Here is a 20,498-nt window from a genome sequence, read left to right on the forward strand (position 1 = left end):
ATGTTATGGAAGGAATATAAATTGAATAAAATGGTCAATGAGAACACAAAAAGACTTTGTCTTTCTCTGTGGCCCCTACAGAAGCAGTGAAATGGTAAGAGATCAATGGATTATAGGTTCTGGCAAGAAAAGCAACATTGGAGTAGGGGAATTCGAAAGAGCGAAGGGTGTAAGAGGTGGTTGAAACTGGGATTAAGGAGTGTTGTAGTTATTGGTAATGGCAGGCTCCACGTGTCCCAGATGAAACTGTTATCCTCTTCCCAAATTCCCTAACTTAGTAAACGAAACTGCAAGGGTGTTCCTCCACTGCATGCAATACATCACTACATCTTGTCTATGTGACCCTTGATAGAACTCCCACAGCTGTCCATTTCTCTCCTCTTTCTTGCTACTCTTCCAATCCAAGCTACCTTCATCCCTTGCTAAGGCAACTGCAATAACCTTTTAACTGGTCTCCCCACAACTGCTCTGATCCCAGATATAATCAGAGTCACCTTTTCAAAACAAATAAGGAATTATGTCCCCCATTAATTAAAACTTCAATGGCTTTCTATTGCTCTTAGGATGAAAGCCAAAATTTGCAACATGGCCCACTGTCTAGTCCCTGCCTTTTTCTCCAGCCCTACCTTGTACTGCTCCCCCCCTCACTCTCTGTGTTCTAGACATGCTGGGATTTTTTTGGATCTTCAAACATACCATACTTAGTCTAACAGAGAGTTGGCCTATTACCTTTGTGAAAGTCCCCCATTCCCTCCCTTCCACCTAGTTAATACCTTCATGTACTTCAGATCTCACCTTAAATTCCTTTTCTTCAAGGATCACTTCTCTGACTCCACAGTGTAAGTTGGGTCCCTTGTCGTGTGCTCTCTCAATGCTAATTGTCTTTCAGTATGCTTGCCCCGGTTTTCTTCAGTCATAGAGCATGAGCTCCAGAATAGCAACAGTTGTATCTGCTTTTATTCATTGTTGTGTCCCTAGCACCTAGGATAATTCTGACACATAATTGGCAATCATAAATATTTTTTCATAAATAAATAATAGCATTATTGCAGGTATGTGTCTAATGCTTTCTTTCTTCACAGCCATCTTACTATCATCTTAAGCCAACTGTCCTCATTAACTTTATCTCATGTGTCCTACCCTGTTTTACTCAATTCAGTGACAATTTATTTAGTATGTACCATGTGTCAGCCATAAAAGACTCAGAAATTAACAGGAATAATCTTCATTTTTCACTTTTAAGTTCTATAAATCCAGTATGGCAAACAGATATGTACACAAAAAACTAAAATCAATTCATTCAAAGGTTATTCAGTGCTTATGAAGTGCCAAGATTTGTTGGCTCCAGAAGTATAGCAGAGAACAAGCCCTTGTGAACCTTAAAATCTGGTGAGAATGTGCTGTTATTCTGGAAGTATGTAGTACCACTAGTTCTTCTGCTAGGGAGTAGGGGCCACAGAGAAAGACAAAGTAAATGCTCACCATGCAGAGGATGAGACATGGAACCAGAATGATACCTTATCAGGTGTCTCCTTATCAGGAGTTTTTATTTTCTCCTGAGCTTCTCGAAGCATGTTTAAGCATTAGGGTGACATCATTAGTTTGGTATTATAGAAAGACAACGTTGGCAACATGAAGGATAAATTATAGTGATCACAATCAAGAGTGTTGTTTTGAGAACTATTCCAAAGTCTGAGGAAGAAATGATCAAGGTCCACAATAGGATAGTGGCAGGACATGTGGGACAGAATTTACTTATTGAATTTGATGGCTACGAAGAGAGAGAAACTCAAAGATGAGAAGGTTTTTTCATTTGAATTGGAAGAGGAGTTATGGAAAATACTCTTAAATTCCCATTAAGCTTATTTCTTCTTACTTATGAGCACACAACCAGATTACATATCTCAGCCTCCCTTACAGCTAGGTGTGACTGAATTTTGGTCAAAGGAGTGAGTGGAGATTATGAGCACCGCTTTCAGTCTTAATAAAAATCTCTCCTGGTCTTTCTTCCATTCTCTTCTCCTATCAGCTGTATGTCAGTGTGAGGATGATAAAAAGAAGAGCTTCTGTTAGCCTGGATCCCTGAAAGGAGAGCTCACATCCCTTTAACCATTGATTGGGGCTTTGCACCAGTAAGAAATAAACAAATTGTGTTAAGCCACTAAGATTTGGGGATTTACCCAGAAGCTAGCATTAACTTAACTAATACAATGGTGATGCCAAAATAGAGATTCAGGAGCAGAAGCTGATGCAGTGGTAGAGTTTAATTTAGATCATATTTAGTTTGAGATTCTTTTGACACTTCCAAGCAGCTGGAAATAGTAGTCCAGAGATCAGAAGAGAGCAAGAAACAAAGATTTAAAAAATTCTGGGCTGCAAGTGACTGAAGACTTGGTCCTAATTGATGTAACAGAAAGGGCATAGGGGCAGAAAAGATGAAGGTGTAGGATGGGGAATATCTGAACGTACAGGAATGCGGGGTGGGGGAAGAGGAATCAGAAGAGAATACCTTCTCAAAAAATTTTTATGATTATTACTTTATACAACAAACCAAATAGTTGCTCTTAGAACGCTGCCTTTCTAAGAATGACTTACCCTTGTTAAACTGATAGTCATATAAGCCATATTACTGCCTCTGCTCTTAAAAGATTGAATTCAGTGAATTCCTTAATGCTCTGCTTCCTTCCCACACCATAAGCTCTAAAATTCAATAAAACCATCCCTCCTGCCAAAATGCCAAAATTCATTTAAATATTGTAAAAGCTTTGAAACCAACAAGTGGCCCCTGATGAATTCTGACACATCTTATAATCTCTTTGGTCCTCAGACCTTGTCTATACTGTGTCATCAATTTTCTAATGTTTGAGCCCTTTCAAAATGCTTTCACATGTGTTATTCATTTGATGCCCCTAACAAATCCTTAAGGTTGGATGCAGCTGAGGCTCCAGAGATGCTGACAAATGATCAAAGGGGACTGTTACCTTAGTACAGAGCCCATGTCAAAACAAAGCCCATCCCAGGAAGCAGAATAACTGTCTCCCAAGGATATCTGTAAGAAAAATATACCCATTTAAAAATGCTGTTTCAGTGCTATAGGGGGTTATCCATTCATCCAGCCCCTGCAGTTTGTAAGTCTCATAAGTCTTTTTAATGTGACATCAGGGGACATCTTGCTTCCTGACTCACAGTCTGAGTCACTGTCAATGATCCCCCAAAGAGAGTGAGCAAGTGATGAAGGGTGCATCTTAGACAGCAGAAACAACCATTTATTTGATAGTTGCAGTGGCCTTTGTCATAATGGCTTTCAGTAGTTTCAAATATATTTTGATTAACTCCTCACCAGATAGGGGGTATGCATTTACTTGCCTAAAGGAAGTGGCTATTTTGAAATATTTCTGATTTAACTTGTCTTCTTTTTTTTAAGATTTTTTATTTATATAGAGAGACAGAGAGAGCACAAGCATAAGGAGAGGGAGAGGGACAAGCAGACTCCCCACTGAGTGAGGAGGGCAGAGCCAAATGTGGGGCTTGACCCTAGGACCCTGAGACTATGACCTGAGCTGAAGTCAGACAATTAATCAACTGAGCCACCCAGGCACCCCTTAACTTGTCTTCTAATAGAAGTACAAGTCAAATAAAACCAACATTCAGATGAGTTCTCAGAAAGTCTCACTTTTGTTTAGACCATCTCTTCTAATATCTTCAAATATTATTCTAAAAAGACCAAATTTCTTTTTTTTTTTTTTAAGTAGGCTTCATGTCCAGTGTGGAGCCCAGTGTTGGCCTTGAACTCATGACCCTGAGATCAAGACCTGAGAAGAGATCAAGAGTCAGACACTTAATTGACTGAGCCACCCAAGTGCCACTAAAATGATCAAATTTCTACACAGATGATTCTATGTATCAACTTGGCAACACTATGGTGACTGTTATTTAGTCAAACACTAGTTTACTGTTGCTGTGAAGGTATTTTTTTGATGTGGTTAACATTTAAAATCAGCTGACTTTAAGGTGAGCAGATTACCCTCCATTACATGGGTAGGCCTCATTCAATTGGTTGAAGATCTTAAGAGCAAAAGCCAAAGTTTGCCGAAGGAAGAATTCTGCCAGAGCTTTCAGCCTTTAGACTCACAACTACACCATCAACTCATACCTGAATCTTCAGCCCACCAGCTTGCCCTACAGATTTTGAACTTGCTAGTCTTGAAAATGGCAATTTTCTCACACACCCTTTTAATAAATTTAACATCCTCTATTCAGACATTATCCCTGTCCAAAGTAGTCATGTAGTGTCATTCAATGTACTTTCTCTTAAGCCTTTTAAAACATCTTGAGAAGGTGGTAGAACCACACAAAAAAGAAATTATTGTCCTTGTTCTTATTTGTTATGAGGAATGTTTTTTGGTAGGAAACACTTGAAAGATACTTTTCTGTAAGAATATATCCACGAATATACCCTTGATTGAAGATTTGGAAATGAACAAAAGAAGAATGTATTAGGGTGCTCCAGAGAAACAACAAAATTTATGATCTCATTTAACCTTAATTACCTCCCATTAAATTCCTTAGCTTCAAATACAGCCACATTGAGGGGTTAGGGCTTCAACGTATGAACTGGGGGGGACACAATTCAGTCCATAACACACTTTAAGAAAATAGAAAAAAAAAGAGCAAATTAAACCCAAAACTAACAGAGGGAAGGAAATAATGAAGATTAAAGGAGAGATAAATGAAATCACAAATAGAACAAGAGAATCAATAAAACGAAATATTTTTTCCTAGGGGAAAAAAATCAACCAAATTGACAAACTTTAGCTAGACTGAGAAAGAAAGAAAAAGGAGAAGATGCAAATAGCTAGAATCAGAAATGAAAATAGGGACATTACAACCAACTCTACAGAAATTTTAAAAAATTAAAAGAATACTATAAATGTCTACCAATAAACTAGATAACCTAGATGAAATGAACAAAGTCCTAGAAACATACAATTGCCAAAACTGACTCAAGAGGAATAGAAAATCTGAATAGAGCTTTAACAAGTAAAGAGATTAAATCAGTGATTAAAAAAAGAAAGAAAGAAAAGAAAGAAAAACCTCCCAACACGGAAAAGTCCAGGACCAAATGGCTTCACTTGTGAATTCTACCAAACATTTAAAAAAGAATTAAAACCAATACTCCTCAAACTCTTCCAATAAAAAGCAGAAGGGAGTTCCCAGAAGGGAACATTCCCTAATTTATTCTATGAGGCCAATTTTACCCTAATATTGAAGACACTTCAAGAAATGTTCCCTATGAATATACATTAAAAAATCCTCAGAAAAAAATACTATCAAACTAAATCCAGCAGCATATTAAAAGAATTATATATCATGACCAAGTGGGATGTAGCTCAGGAATGCATGAGTGATTCAATATGTGAAAAGCAATGCTATATGAAGGGGAAAAAAAAACACATGATCATCTCAGTTGATGCAGAAAAGGCATATGACAAAATCCAACACTTTTTAATGATTATTAAAAAAAACACAATACACTAGGAAAACAAGGAAACTTCCTTAAGCTGATAAGGGACACATATGGAAAGCCCACAATAATCATCATATTTAATAGTGAAAGACTAAAGTTTTCACCCAAAATTCAGGGCAAGATAAGAATGCCTGCTTTCACCACTTCTTCAGCATTATACTGGAAGTTCTAGCCAGAGAAATAGGTAAGATAAAGAAATAAAAGCATACAAATTGAAAAGTAAAACTATCTGTATTTACAGATGACATGATCCTATATATAGAAACTCTAAAGAATCCACAGAAAAACTATTACAACTTTTCAATTAGCAATTGATTTCACAAAGTTGAAGGATACAAGAATCAGTTTTATTTCTACACACCAGCAATGAATAACCCAAAAAGAAAATTAAGAAAAAAATTCCATTTACAAGCACATCCAAAACTATAAAATACCTAGAAATAAGTTTAATCAAGCATGCAGTACATTTTATAAAACTGCTAAAAGAAGTGGAAGAAATCTAAATAAATGGAAAGCTACCCCTTGTTCTGGGCTGGAATAGTTAATATTTTTAAGATGATGACCCAAAGCGATCTACATATTCAATGCACTCTGTATCAAAATTCCAATGGCCACTTATGAAGAAATAAAAAAGCCAATAATCAAATTCATATGGAGTTTTAAGAGGCCACAAATAGCCAAAACAGTATTTAAAAAGAAATATAGTGCTTGCTTTGGCAGCACATATACTAAAATTGGAATAATACAGAGAAGATTAGCATGGCCCCTGTGCAAGGATGACTCGCAAATTCATGGTGTTCCATATTAAAATAAAATAAGTAAAAAGAAGAATAAAGTTGAAGAACTCACACAAATTGATTTCAAAAGTTACTACAAAGCTACAGTAATCAAAATAGTGTGATACTGGCATACTGAGAGACATATAGATCAATGGAAAAATATTGGGAGTCCAGAATTAAACTTATACATTTATGGCTGATTTTCTACAAGCATGCGAACACCATTCAGTATGAAAAGAATAGTCTCTTCAACAAATGATGCTGAGACAACTGGATATATACACACACAAAAATGAAGTTGGACTCCTACATCACAGGGGTCATCAAAATTAAAAACTTTTGTGCATCAAAGGACATTAGCAAGAAAGTGAATAAACAACCTACAGAATGAGAAAAAATATTTGCAAATCATATATCTGACAAAAAGCCTAGTCTCTTCAATAGATGAAGAATTCTTACAACTCAACAACAAAAAGAAAAGTCAATTGAAAAATGGGCAAAGAATCTGAATAGAATATGAATGATCTCTCCAAGGAAATATATAAATATCCACATACATGAGAAGATGCTCAACATCATTAGTCATTAGGTAAATGCAACTCAAAATCACAATCATGTACCACTTGAATATGTACTTACTAGGATAACTATACTTTATTCTTAATGAAAATAACAAGTGTTGGTGAAGGTATGGAGAAAGAACCCTTGTACATTGCTGATGGGAGTGTAAAATGGTTCAACCACTGTGGAAAATGGTTTGGCATTTCCTCAAAAAGTCAAACATAGATTTACCACGAACCTAGGAATTTCACTCCTAGGTTAATACTCAAAAGAATTGAAAATAGGTACTCAAACAAGTAAACATACACACAGGTTCAAAGCAGTACTATTCACAATAGCCAAAAGGTAGAAATAGTACAAATGTCCATCAACATAAGAATGGATAAACAAATTATGTTATATACTCACAGTGGAATATTATTCAACCATAATAAGGAATGAAGTACTGATACATGCTACAATTTGTAAAACTTGAAAACAGATACTAAATGAAAGAAGCCAAATACAAAAGTCCACATATTGTATGATTCCATTTATAGGAAATATTCAGAATAGAAAAATCCATACAGACAGAACACAAATTGGTAGTTACCAGGGGCAGGAGAAGGGAAAAATGGGGAGCAACTGCTTAATGGGTACAGGGTTTCCTTTTGGAGTGATGAAAATGCACAGCATCACAACTGTACTAAATGGCACTAAATTGTTCATTTTAAAATGGTTAATCTTATCATATGTGAATTTTACCACAATTTTTTAAAATTATGCATAAAAAGAGAGAGATCCTTGAAATAATACCCCTTATGTAGATTATTACCTTCCAGGAGGATTGTTTAAATGCTCAATTCCTGATGTCTTATAATTTCTCCTCAGAGGACTTTAAAATAAGGTAATAATGCTATTTAATAGTCTTGAGTCCTTACTATGTATCAAGCATTGTGTGAAAAAGTTAAACATACAATACTTCCTTTAAACTTAATTATAGCCAAAATTGCCTTCAATTTAAAGAAGAAAAACTGAGGTATGGAGAGGTTAAACTGCCCAAAGTCACACAGACAGGAGGTAAATGGACCTCAGATGAGTATTCAGCTATTAACTATTCTTTAGTTTAACAACAGATTTAAAGAAATACTTATTCAAATTCAAAAAGTGTTTATTGAGAAGCTGTTAAATTGTGTTTTATTCAGTGTGGTACACATAGCATTGATGGTACAAAAGATATTTGAAGCATATATGGATAAACATTTTAACAGATAGATTTCTTAAACTGCCTTAAAATAAATGTATTAGATATCAAAACTATAACACCACAGATAGTACTAATTGACATAACACTAAAGTAAATAAATTTGAAAAGCTAATTTCATAAAAATATTAAAAATAATAGCTAGCATTTACTGAACATGTATTATTTGCTAGGCACTGTTTTAAGGGCTTTAGACATATTAATGCATATATTCATGTTTTTAATCAATTATTAATACAGTACTTGCATGTAAAAAATTATGAAGGATCTATTCATATATTAAGGGTAGAAAATACTGGTATAATTAAAAGAAATAGCTTCTGTGGTTAGACCTGAATTTAACTCTGGGCTCTACCATTTAACAACTGTGACGTGGCCAGGAAATGAAAAATTATTAACTGATATACCTGTACATCGAAAGACATCAGGCTATCAAAATAGACTTACTTTAAAAATAAATAAATTTCTAGAAATAAAAATACAATTAAATCCCTGATGAACACAGATGTAAGAATCCTCTACAAAAATCAACAATACATTAAATACATCAAGTGAATTCAACAATACACATGATCATTCACCATGATCAAGTAGGATTTATTCCAGGGATGCAAAAGTGTATCAATATTTGCAAATCTATCAATGTGATACATCACATTAACAAGAGGAAGCATAGAAACTATAAATAATCAATAAATGCAGAAAAATCATATGACAAATACAACATCCATTCATAATAAAAACACTCAGCAAAGTGGGTTTAGAGGAAACATACCTCAACATAATAAAGACTACATATAAAAACCCACAACTAACAACATACTTAATGGTGAAAAACTGAAAGGTTTTCCTCTCAGGTCAGGAAAAAGACAAGGATGTCCACTCTCATCACTTTTATCCAACAAAATACTAGAAGTCCTAGCTGCAGCAATCAGGCAAGAAAAAGAAACAAAAGTCCTCCAAATTGGTAAGGAAGAACTAAAACTGTCACCATGTCCAGATAACATGATACTATACATAGAAAACCCTAAAGACTCCACCAAAAAACTAGTAGGCTAATGCATAAATTTGGTAAAGTTGCGGTATACAAAATGAATATACAGAAATCTATTGCATTTCTGTACATGAATAACAAAGTAGCAGAAAAAGAAATTGAAACAATCCATTTACAATTGCACCAAAAATAATTAAACGTCTAAGAATAAATTTAACCGAGGAGGTGAAAAACCTATACTCTGATAAGTATAAGGCACTGATGAAAGAAACTGAAGACAACAGAAACAAATGGAAAGATCTACCATGCTCATGGATTGGAAGAACTGATATTGTTAAAATGTCCATACTACCCAAAGCAATCTATAGATTCAGTGCAATCCCTATCAAAACACCAATAGCATTTTTCACAGAACTAGAAAAAGAATCCTGGAATTTGCACGGAACTACAAAAGACCTTGAATAGCTAAAGCAATCCTGAGAAACAAGAACAAACCTGGAGGCATCACAATCCCAGATTTCAAGATATACTACAAAGCTGTAGAAATCAAAACAGTATGGTACTGGCACAAAAATAAGACACATAGATCAGGGGGACAGAACAGAGAGTCCAGAAATAAACCCACATATATATGGTGAATTAATCTATGACAAAGGAAGAATACACAATGGGGAGAAAACAGTCTCTCCAACAAATGGTGCTGGGAAAACTGGACAGCCACATGCAAAAGAATGAAACTGGACCACTTTCTTACACCATACGCAAAAATAAACTGAAATTGGCTTAAAGACCTAAAATGTGAGATCTGAAACCATAAAACTCCTAAATGAAAACACAAGCAGCAAATCTTGGACATTGGCCTTAACAACATATTTATGGATCTGTCCCTCAGGTAAGGGAAATAAAAGCAAAAATAAACAATTAGGACTACACCAAAATAAAAAACCTTTGCACAGCAAAGGAAACAATCAACAAAACAAAAGGCAACCTACAGAATGGGAGAAGATATTTGCAAATCATTCATCTGATAAGGGTTAATATCCTAATATAGGAAGAACTTATACAACCTAATATCAAAAAGAAACAATCTGATTTTAAAATGGGCAGAGAACTTGAATAAGCATTTTTTGAAGGAAGACATCTAGGTGGCCAGCAGGCACTTGAAAAGATGCTCAACTAATCACTAATCATCAGGGAAGTATAAATCAAAACTGCAATAAGATATCACCTGTTATCTTTCAGATTGGCTATTATCAAAAACAAAAAATAACAAATGTTGGTGAGAATGTGGAGAAAAAAAACTATTGATCACTGTTGGTAGGAATGTAAATTGTGCAGCCGCTATGAAAAAACATGGAGATTCCTTACAAAATTAAAAATAGAACTACCAGACAATCTAGCTATTCCACTTCTGTGTATTTATCTAAAGTAAATGAAAACAACAATTTGAAGAGATAGTGCACCCCTATGTCCACTGCAGCACCATTTACAATAGCCAAGATATGGAAGCAACCTAAGTGTCCATCCATAGATGAATCCATAGATATAGATATCTATATATAGATATATATAGATATACACACACACACACACACACACACAATAAAGTACTAGTTATAAAAAAGAATGGTATCTTGCTGTTTATGATGACCTGGATGGACTCAGAGGGCATTATGCTAAGTGAATAAGTAATAAAGAGAAAGACAAATACCTTATGATATCACTCATATATGGAATCTAAAAGAAGAAAACAAAACAGAAACAGAGTAATAAATACAGGATATAAACTGTTGGTTACTACAGTAGGGAGGGTTTAGGGGTTGGGTGAAATAGGTAAAGGGGATTAAGAGACACAAACTTCGAGTTATAAAAGAAATACGCTTGGGGATGTAATATACAGCATAGAGAATATAGACCATAATATTATAATAACTTTGGATGGTGACAGATGACAGCTAGACTTATGGGGATCATTTCATAATGTATAAAAATATCGAATCACTGTGATGTACACCTGAAACTAATAGGATGTTGTTGTCAATTACACTTAAAAAGAAAGGAAGGCAGGCAGGAAGGAAATCCTCCCCCAAATGGCTAAAATGCATAAATAAGCATGGCACACTTAAGAAACGTAAATGGTCAAGAAACATGTGAAAAGCTGCTCAAACATATTTTAAAAATAAAGACAATGCAAATTAAAAGAACCAGTTAGACATAATTTTACTCCTACTAGAGTGGTGAAGAGATCAGAAAATACCAGGTGTTGGTGAAAGTATAACTGGCACAAGCATTTTAGAAAACAATGTAGCATTATCATGTAATGTTTAATACCCACATGTGCTCTGATGTAGCAATTCTAATCCTAAACGTAAATGTAACCCTAAAGCAATTCTTAACATGTGGGCCAGAAAATACATACAAGAATAATAATGTATCATTTAAAAGAGCAAACAGCCAGAGACAATTCAAATATCCAGTATCAGGAAAATGCACACATGAACCATGGTATATTATGTAGCGATAAAAAGAAATAAGTTAATGCTACATGAATGACACAATTTGAAGCAATTTTAGAAACATAATTTTCAATAAGTGAAGTTGCAGAAATCTAAAGCAGTCTGATACTATTTTTAAAAAGCTGAGAAATAAGCAATACTAAGCAAATAGATCTATAGGTATAGAGAGATAAATATAAAACTCTATGTTTCTAAAAGTCAGAGAGTGGTTAACAACCTTCAGGATACTGGTTAACTCAGGAAAGGTAGGCTAGGGGAATACCACACAATAAATTCCACAATCTAAGTCTTAATCTTAGGTCATTGATTCAAGAATGTTTGCTTTATTATTATATTTCATAACTTAAATATATACATTACATATTTATAAAGCATCTATCATATGTTGGCAACGTAGGTTTTTTTTTAAATATACTTTGTAAAGTATGGTATTTGCAAAAGAAAATATGTGTAGCTTTCACTGTTAATATCAGGCACACCCTGAGTATTTTCAGCATGATTGCCCAGTCTTGAATTCGGGTTCACAAATCTTATATTGAGGCCAATGTAAGAGTTCATTTTTGCTCTGAAACTTTAAATGACATTTTGATACTATCTATAGCTCCAGAAAAATCCCATAAATTATACTGACTCAGTAAATGGTTTTACTTTTTTAGATGAAGTGAATATGATGACATGTTATCTCTTCCTCAATAAAAAAATCAATTTCTAGCTATAAAAGATTACAAGAATGCTACATGTTCTTCAAATTAAGCCTGAGATGTGAAATGCAGTCTAAGTTCTATATCCATCCTTCATGGTTTCCAAAATTCCCTTTATATAACAAGCATGTTAAAATCTGAAAGCATTTCTTCTGTCTTTCCATAATTTCTTTTCATTTTAATAAATTTTATGTTTTTAACTATAAAATCACTTCAAAAATAGAGACATATAAAGTAAAAATTTTACCACCCATAGATAACTTTTCTGTTGTATGTTTTTCTTTCTCGAGGTACATATACTTTAGGTAATTGACATCAAAGTTCATCTAGTTTAACATTATGCTTTTGAAAGTATTTTAACACAATTTAATGCCTGCGGTTTCCTCAGGAAATCTTATTTTATTTGAAGCCTTCTTTACCTACTATATCAACACTGATGGAAAAAAATATGAGACCGGTTGGGTAGGAAGGGAGTGAGAGCAGAGCCTTATTTTAGGAGAGAAGCAGTGCTCACAACTAGCACTGTAAATAGTGGCTGAATTGAAGCAGATGGTATACATTCCCTTCATTAACATAAATATAGACAGCATTAATGGAGACATGGTCCTTTTACTATCTACAAACCCTGCCCACCACCTGAAGTTTAAGTTCACGTCCAAAGACCTGGCATTCAGGAAGCACTGTCCCAGTATTCCACCCATGTTGTAGCGGAGTAAGTTTGTGTTCTTTCTGAGCTGCCTTTGACCTCCAGGAAAAACAGCATGCGCTTCAGAGAGTCGGGAAGATTGTATGAGATTCTGTAAGGCGCCTAGCACAGGAGAGCCAACTCCATAGAAGAGAGCGCTGCTGCTTCTTGTCCCGTCCCGCCCAGGAATAGTCTCTTCTAGAGGCACGGAGAGCTTCATTAGAACGGCTTCCTTGTAGCTGCCAGGCTTTCACGTGAAGAACCGGGACCGTGGAACACTCTCAATAAACATTAAGACTACAGTATTTGGGGAATGGGCGGAGGAAGCCGCGGCCCTCTCCGCCAGCGCTCCGCTGCCTGGCGGGCCGCTTTCTCTTTAAGGACCTGCACGCCCATCCCGCGGAGGGCGCTGTCCACACTTCGCGCGCGCTGCCACGAACGCAGATTCCTCCGCCGAGCCCCGCGCCCGTCTGCCCCGGATTCCCTTCTCCCGCTCCCGCCCGCCGGCTTCAGGGCTCCCGGTTCGCACTTCCCCGGCCACTAGTCCCGGGCGAGACTGTCCCCCAGCTACCGGGCCTAGGCCCGGCCTGGTCCGCGGAGCCGCTCCGCGGCGACCCGCCCCCGAGGCCGACACGCACTTCCGGCAGCGCGGCCGCTGGGACGGAGCCCGGCGGGGAGCGAGGGCGCGTGGGGCGGCGGGCGGTTGTGGGCGCGCTGGCGGTCGTACTGCAGGACCCCCTGACACAGAATCATGCCCTCCGCGGGGAGAACAATGAGCTCATGCACCTGGTGCGGTGGCGGCCATGCGAGGCGGCCAACCTGCTGGCCCGGTGGCTTCCCTCACCCGCCCCCCACCCCCGAAACGTTTAATGGACTCCGTCTGACTCCCCGAGTTTTTGATCCAGGCAGCCTCTTACATACGGTTCTTCGAGGCCAGAGTCTCGAACGACACCCTAAAGGTGGCATTTTTTATTAGCCGCCTCACTGGGACGGCCGAGGAGTGGGTAGTCCCCTACATCGAGAGGGGGAGGCCCATCCTGGCTCAGTTTCGAGGGCTTCGTGGACCCGCTGAAGCGGGGGGGGGGGGGGGGGGTGGTTGGCTGAAACGGGTAGGAAACAAGCCGGTAGGGACCCCTCATTTGGGGAGGAGACAGAACCCAGCTTGAGCAGTTTTTAGTTTTGTTACTGATTTTGTGAAGGTGGTGTTTTTAAAGATGCATGTAACTTGTGGCCAAACCTCTAATTATATTTTTGCAAAATGTGATTAAAAGGTTATAACAATTATCTTATTGCCAGTTAGCATTATAGGAGTTTGTAAGGAAACTGGGCCCCTCAACATGATCTCTTACATACTACACTTCTGCAGCACACATGTTCTAACAAAAAAAACAAAAAAAATGAATCTTGGACATACCAATAGTTCAAAGCAGTGGTTTTCCCACAGAAAAAAATTATAAGATATGGCACCAAAATTTTTTTTCAACAACCCTCACAAGGCCACATATTTGATAGGATACAAAAACTCCCTAATGAGCATCAACATTTAATAAGTCAAATACAGCTAAAAATGTAACTCAGAAGTCAAAATGTCTCATACTTACTTTTCTATAGCCACCCTTTTTTTGAGAATCATTGAGATCTCCACTAAAAGAAAACTGAGAGAAGAAAGTACATGAGGCTTGCTTACAGTTACAGGGAGAGAGGAGTGGGGAGAGAGGGCCACAGATCAGTGGCTTCCACATCAGATTTTTCCACCTCCGAAATCAGATTGTAACAGATCAGTTCATGATCAGTGATGATCAGTTCATCATTTTCTTTAGACTTCTGCTGAATGGTCTGCAGGGAATGGTTCCACATCTGGCCCCTTACCAATCTCACCTGGAAGGCCAATAGGCCACTGAGGCCCTCCTTCTGACCTGGTCAATTTCCTTATCTGCTAGATTGAGATGCTCTTCTGTGTGGGCCTTTAATGCTTGGTATCTTTGGCCTTCCATTTCAATTCATAATATGTAGCCCTCAATATGCTTCTTCATTTTGGGGATAGTCTTCAATAACCTTCTGCTTTTCAAATCTCTTGAGTCAGAGAAAGATGTGTTCATAGTGTTCAAGTCTGTAATAAGTTGATCTTTTTCTTTCAGACCTAGATTTCAGCTTTGGCAATTTCCTTCTGTTTCAGCTTCCTCACCTGGGGTACAGTCCTTAAAAATCCATCCAGAATTTTCCCCATCTCCAGGCATTTCATGTGGAGCTCCTCGTATTGCTTTTTAATGCCAGATTTTCCATTTACCTGGCTTTAACTGCCATGTCCAGGTCCTTCTAGCTAAACTGCAGTACATCTGTGATGGGATCAACAAACAGAGGCAGCTCCATGGCCCAAGGACATATGGGGGAGAGTCTATCACAGACATATCCAGAGCTCCTAAGAAATCAAATGCCACCAAGCCTCACTTTAGATGGACTTCCTCGGGAAGGCTTGGCATAATAAATGTTGTCTGTCTCAGTGGCCACAGAAACCAATTTACTAGGGCTGTCTTTCGGAATGGGTCAAATTTGAGGTATAAAAGACTGTTCTCAGAGATTAAGGGTACACTTACTGTGATGAGTACTGAGTATGTACAGAATTGTTGAATCACTACTGTACATCTGAAACTAATATATACTATGTTAATTATACTGGAATTAAATAATAAAAAATATAAATAAAAAGTAAAAGAACAAAAAGTGACTACCAAACAAGCCATGGTCAACAATCTCCAATAAAGGGCGCCTGGGTGGCTCAGTTGGTTAAGCGACTGCTTTCGGCTCGGGTCGTGATCCTGGAGTCCCGGGATTGAGTCCTGCGTCGGGCTTCCTGCTCAGCGGGGAGTCTGCTTCTCCCTCTGACCCTCTTCCCTCTCGTGCTTTCTATCTCTCATTCTCTCTCTCTCAAATAAATGGATGAAATCTTTAAAAAAAAAACAATCTCCAATAAAAACATATGACATGAAGAAAAAGGAAAAAAAAAAAGACCGTTCTCAAAATGGACTCCTTAAATGAACACATTTCAAACTGCTTCAAACAATTCACCTCCATCCCTGTGCTAGAACTTCAGCTGGGTCTCTGAAGCTTCCCTTTTCCCCTCCCCACCCCCAGACAAAATGTACTTATTCAGTACTTAGGAGGAATTTAGACATGCAAGGAACTTCATATACAACACTGAAAGGGAGATTTTTACACAAGAGCTAGAAGTGCAAGAAATTGGCCTATGGATACATGATTTGTAAGCAAGGGGGTCAGACTTGTTCTAATCCCACTAAACCACCTGCATCGCAAGTGTTAATATTCTGCCCATCATTTCTTACTCTTAAAGGAGAGAACTAAATTTCAGTTATACTCATAAATCACAGTTTATACATCTCATATATTTTACATAAATAACTGTGAGTGCTGCCCTAAATAGCAATTCATAAGACTTCCAAAGCTGTCCTATTTGACCATTCAGAACCACAGCACTTTGCCTAAAGTACAAGCATTTTTACAATCCTGACTAGCTTCAACAGGAGAAGCAAAGAGGCAATCTGTTTTCATTTCATCCAAAGGCCCCTCTCTGAAACCTCACAGAGGAGAGTGAACTTATTGTCCAATATCCACTGCCACTTAGAGTTAACAATAGGGGATTAGCTTTAGAAGATACTTAATACGATGACTTACCACAAATACACAGCATCAACACAGCAGTAACATTCAACCGGAGAATTTAAAAGATGTTTTGGTATAAATCATGTAATTATTGACTTGAAAATCCATTGCGATGTTCTAAAGTCCTCTGAGTAGCAGCAAACTACAAAAAACTAAAAGCTAAAAAAAATCTTCACTTAATACATATAGAAGTTTTCGTCCTGTTCGTCACACTAGAGATTATATATCAGAGTGCACATTTGACACCTTAAACTTAAATTTAGAGGGGTAGAGTTTAAGACTATAACAAGATAACAGGTCTGCACATTGCTTTATCATAAACCAACTAATTAGCTTTCAACTTTGTTATATGCTCAGTAGTGTTAAGACCCCCCCAAAGGCATCTAATGACAGAACTAAAATTACCTTGCCTTTAAGAATTATGATTTTTTCCTAGAACTGTATTCATTAATTCAACAAAAATTAATTCAGCACCAGCAATATGCAAAACACTGTTCTTGACCTTGCTAATTCTCTAGAACACAAAGCTAAGAGTCTTTACCTTCTTATAGTTTACAGTCTATTCGCAGGTCTTTCAAATAAAGAAACGGGTGCAAATTCTAAGCATGCACAAGTAATGTAACTATGTGTCCTCAGGCCCAAGTTCACTGACAGCTACAGTGGACAGTTTCCAGCGTAAACCTTCCTTCCAACCTTCACCTTCCAACCTCAAGCTTTCCTCATCTGTGTTCATGAGAGTGAAACCCTCCTCTTTGAGTCCATGTCAGGTTCTGGCCCATGCGGAGGAAGGTGGGCAGAGCTCACTGCCCAGACTGCTTATGTGAGCGGATGCACCCCCAACAATCCACAGTTCCTCCCTCACCTGCTGCTTCAGAAACCCTCCCCATTGACAGTGTGCTTTTTATCCTCAAGTGATTCCAACTTTACTTCCAAAATTGAGGAATACTGATAAAAGGGAGATTTGCCCCACCCCCACCCCCTCATAGAGAGCCAGGTGAACTTAAGAAGGGGTCCATATGATAAAAAATGCACAATTGTTTAGTTTCTCTTGAGTTTGGCTTCTATAGCTTTACTATTTTGGGCATTTTGTGAGTTGCCAGAAAATCAGGCAACTCTTGTATTAAATTAGAGAATGCACTCTAGAGCCAAATGAGCATAATTATTTTTGGTAATGCTTTTGCTTTTGTTTCCCTCTCTTATGCAAGTTGTTAAGATCTGACTATCTTAGCTAAAGTTAGGTTCATTTAATAGCTTTATTTCAGACATCTTAATTTCCTGCCAATTAATTGAACGTAATTCACTAGCAGAGCAGGTAATGCAAACTGCAGATAACTATTAATTCAAGTAAAATAAAATCCTTCATCTTCCCTAGACCCTTTTCAAATGGCCTGCTGTCAGCAGTCCTCCACAATGATTCTCACACGTGAGGGAGCATCAGCATCACCTGAGGAGATGATTAAAAACCACAGATTGCTGGGTCTGATCTCCAGGGTTTCTGATTGAGTAGGCCTGGCTTGGCATCAGAGCATTTGCATTTCCAATTAGAGTTCTTAGGTGATGCTGATGCTGTTGGTGTAAGGATAAAACAAATTAGATATAAGAAAAATACTTAATTCTCCCTGGTGCAAAGAAAAAAGAAAGAGCATTTACTTGAGAAAATCTGTCATTGTACATTCTTTCTCTGCCTCACAAAATGTGCGGGCACCTTTTTAAAGGCTAAGTAGGTCCTTTGCTCACTTAACAATCCAGGAATTTCTCTTTGAAATGGGACCTGGAACCATCACTTTGAAATGCAATCATCGGGAAGACAGCACCCCTATCTCCCAGTTTGCTGGGAGAATCAGAGCCTAACTTCAGAAGGGACCTGGCTCCAAATTACAAACCTACCTTCTGTCATAACGTAGGAGATATTTATGTTTCCTTTGTACGAAGGCAATTAGTCCTCTTACTTAAGAATTAGTTACCGTTTATCTTGAGAACGTGGATGTGGTTTTATCTGCGTGCCTGAAAACTGGGTGGGATTTTTTTTTCTGTCTTTGCTATCTTTTTAGTGGTTTTCCTGTGATCCACATCACATTCTGATTTAATGTTTATTCAATAATAAAAACTTTTCTTTCACTCCTACCTTTATGGACCACTTTTCAAGGTTAACAAGAGATTTTGTTTTTAATTACATTTCCCTGACATCAAACTGTGCCACACTTTGAGTGAGAACCACTGCACAATATGAACCTAGATGTATATTTGTAATTTCTTTCTAGAATTTTACCTTGTTAGCTCTACCCTGTTCTTATACCCTGTTAAAGTCTTTTTGAATCTTTGAATTTTGATTCTATCATCCTCCATACTTTATATCATATACAAAATTGATACATTTGTTTTGTTTTCCATACCATCAGTAAGTTCTGGAAAGAGGCAGCAAGGATCCCTATAACATGCAGTGCTCACAGGATTAGTCATCAGACAATTATATACCATATAATGTGCCAGGTACTGAAGACACAACTATGAACAAAACAGTCCTCTCAAGGAGCTTACAGCGGGGAAGACAAAGAAACAGACTGTTGTGATGTAGGACTGCAGTGGGGAGGTAGGAAGAGTGTGCCCGTAGTAGTGCAAAGGGCGGCCCCTGACCTCAGCCTTGGAGGGCGCTATGGACAAAATGTTTGTAACCCTCCAAAATTTATAAGTTGAACTCCTAACTCTCCATGTCCTGGTATTAGGAGGTAATTAGGCCATGAGGATAGAGCCCTCCTACATGAGATTAGAGCCCTTGTAAGAAGAGGCACAAGATCTTGCTTCCTCTCTCTGTGAGGATACAACACAGTGATAAACATCTGTAAACCAGGAGGCAGGCCCTCCCTCACCAGACCTAGGATCTGCTGGCACCTTGATCTTGGGCTTCCCAGTCTCGAGAGCTATGAGAAAGAAATGTTTCTTCTCTAAGCCACGTGTCAGTCTATGGCATTTGGTGCAGCAACCTGAGCTGACTAAGACAGGGAGCCAGAGATGACTTCCTAAGACAGATGCCAAAGCTGATAGGGGAAAGATGAGTAAGAATGAGAAAAAGAGGAGAAGAATGTTGTTCTAGGCAAAAGACTAGTATTTCCAAAACCCAGAGGTATGAGAATGTGTACATTTAGGGAATTGTAAGTAGTTCAACAAAGCTGGGGGTGATTAGGAACACTATAGGAGAATAGGCAGAGGCCAGATTACTATGCTTAGGAACGGTGTCAAATACCCACAAATCCACCTAATTATACCACTGTGTCATGTTTCTCCATTTTTCTATGTGGACACCTTATCTTCGATCTCCTGTTGAGTTCGTAGGTGTTTAGAATGGTTTGATCCCTATCCAGCTGAATAATTCCTGGGACCAGATGAAATCTAGGTCTCCTACTCCTCTGCCATCTTGCTCCTATGTGCAAACCTTATGACTTAGTCAAATGACTTAAAATTGAGATACATAAAGTATCTGTCATTGGCCAAAGCAAATCTCATGGCCAAGCCTAAGGTTAAGGTGGGAGGCAGAGTCAGGGATGTGCTAGAGCCCCCTCTTACCAGCTCACGAGAGTCTATTGTTAAACATTTTAAGGAATCTGGCAAGCCAGTTGTTAAATATAGCCATTATTTAAAATTAAATTATTACAATGAAATTTTATTAAAACAATGATAATAAATACCAAAAATTCATGACTTCTTAGTTACTTTACTACATTTTACTACTGTCTATATTTTTAAGGTTATTTGCATTTATTGTGTCTGCTGGAAATATATCATGTTTCAGTTGCCACTAGGAACTTGAAATCAACTG

General features: G+C 37.7%; 1 non-coding gene and 1 pseudogene across 1 annotated transcript; one reads left to right on the forward strand and one right to left on the reverse strand.

Annotated features, from left to right (window-relative positions):
* Nucleotides 1–6,231: 6,231 nt before the first annotated feature.
* LOC114224725 (U6 spliceosomal RNA) lies at nt 6,232–6,336 on the forward strand. Its single transcript, XR_003612452.1, has one exon. It is a non-coding gene; the product is annotated as a U6 spliceosomal RNA (small nuclear RNA).
* An 8,359-nt stretch (nt 6,337–14,695) lies between these two features.
* Nucleotides 14,696–18,581, reverse strand: LOC148162276 (transforming acidic coiled-coil-containing protein 3 pseudogene; annotated as a pseudogene).
* Nucleotides 18,582–20,498: the final 1,917 nt, after the last annotated feature.

Source organism: Eumetopias jubatus, unplaced genomic scaffold, assembly GCF_037043125.1.
Source record: "Eumetopias jubatus isolate StellerSeaLion01/CBP00866 unplaced genomic scaffold, mEumJub1_p1.0 scaffold_16, whole genome shotgun sequence".
Classification (NCBI taxonomy): domain Eukaryota; kingdom Metazoa; phylum Chordata; class Mammalia; order Carnivora; family Otariidae; genus Eumetopias; species Eumetopias jubatus.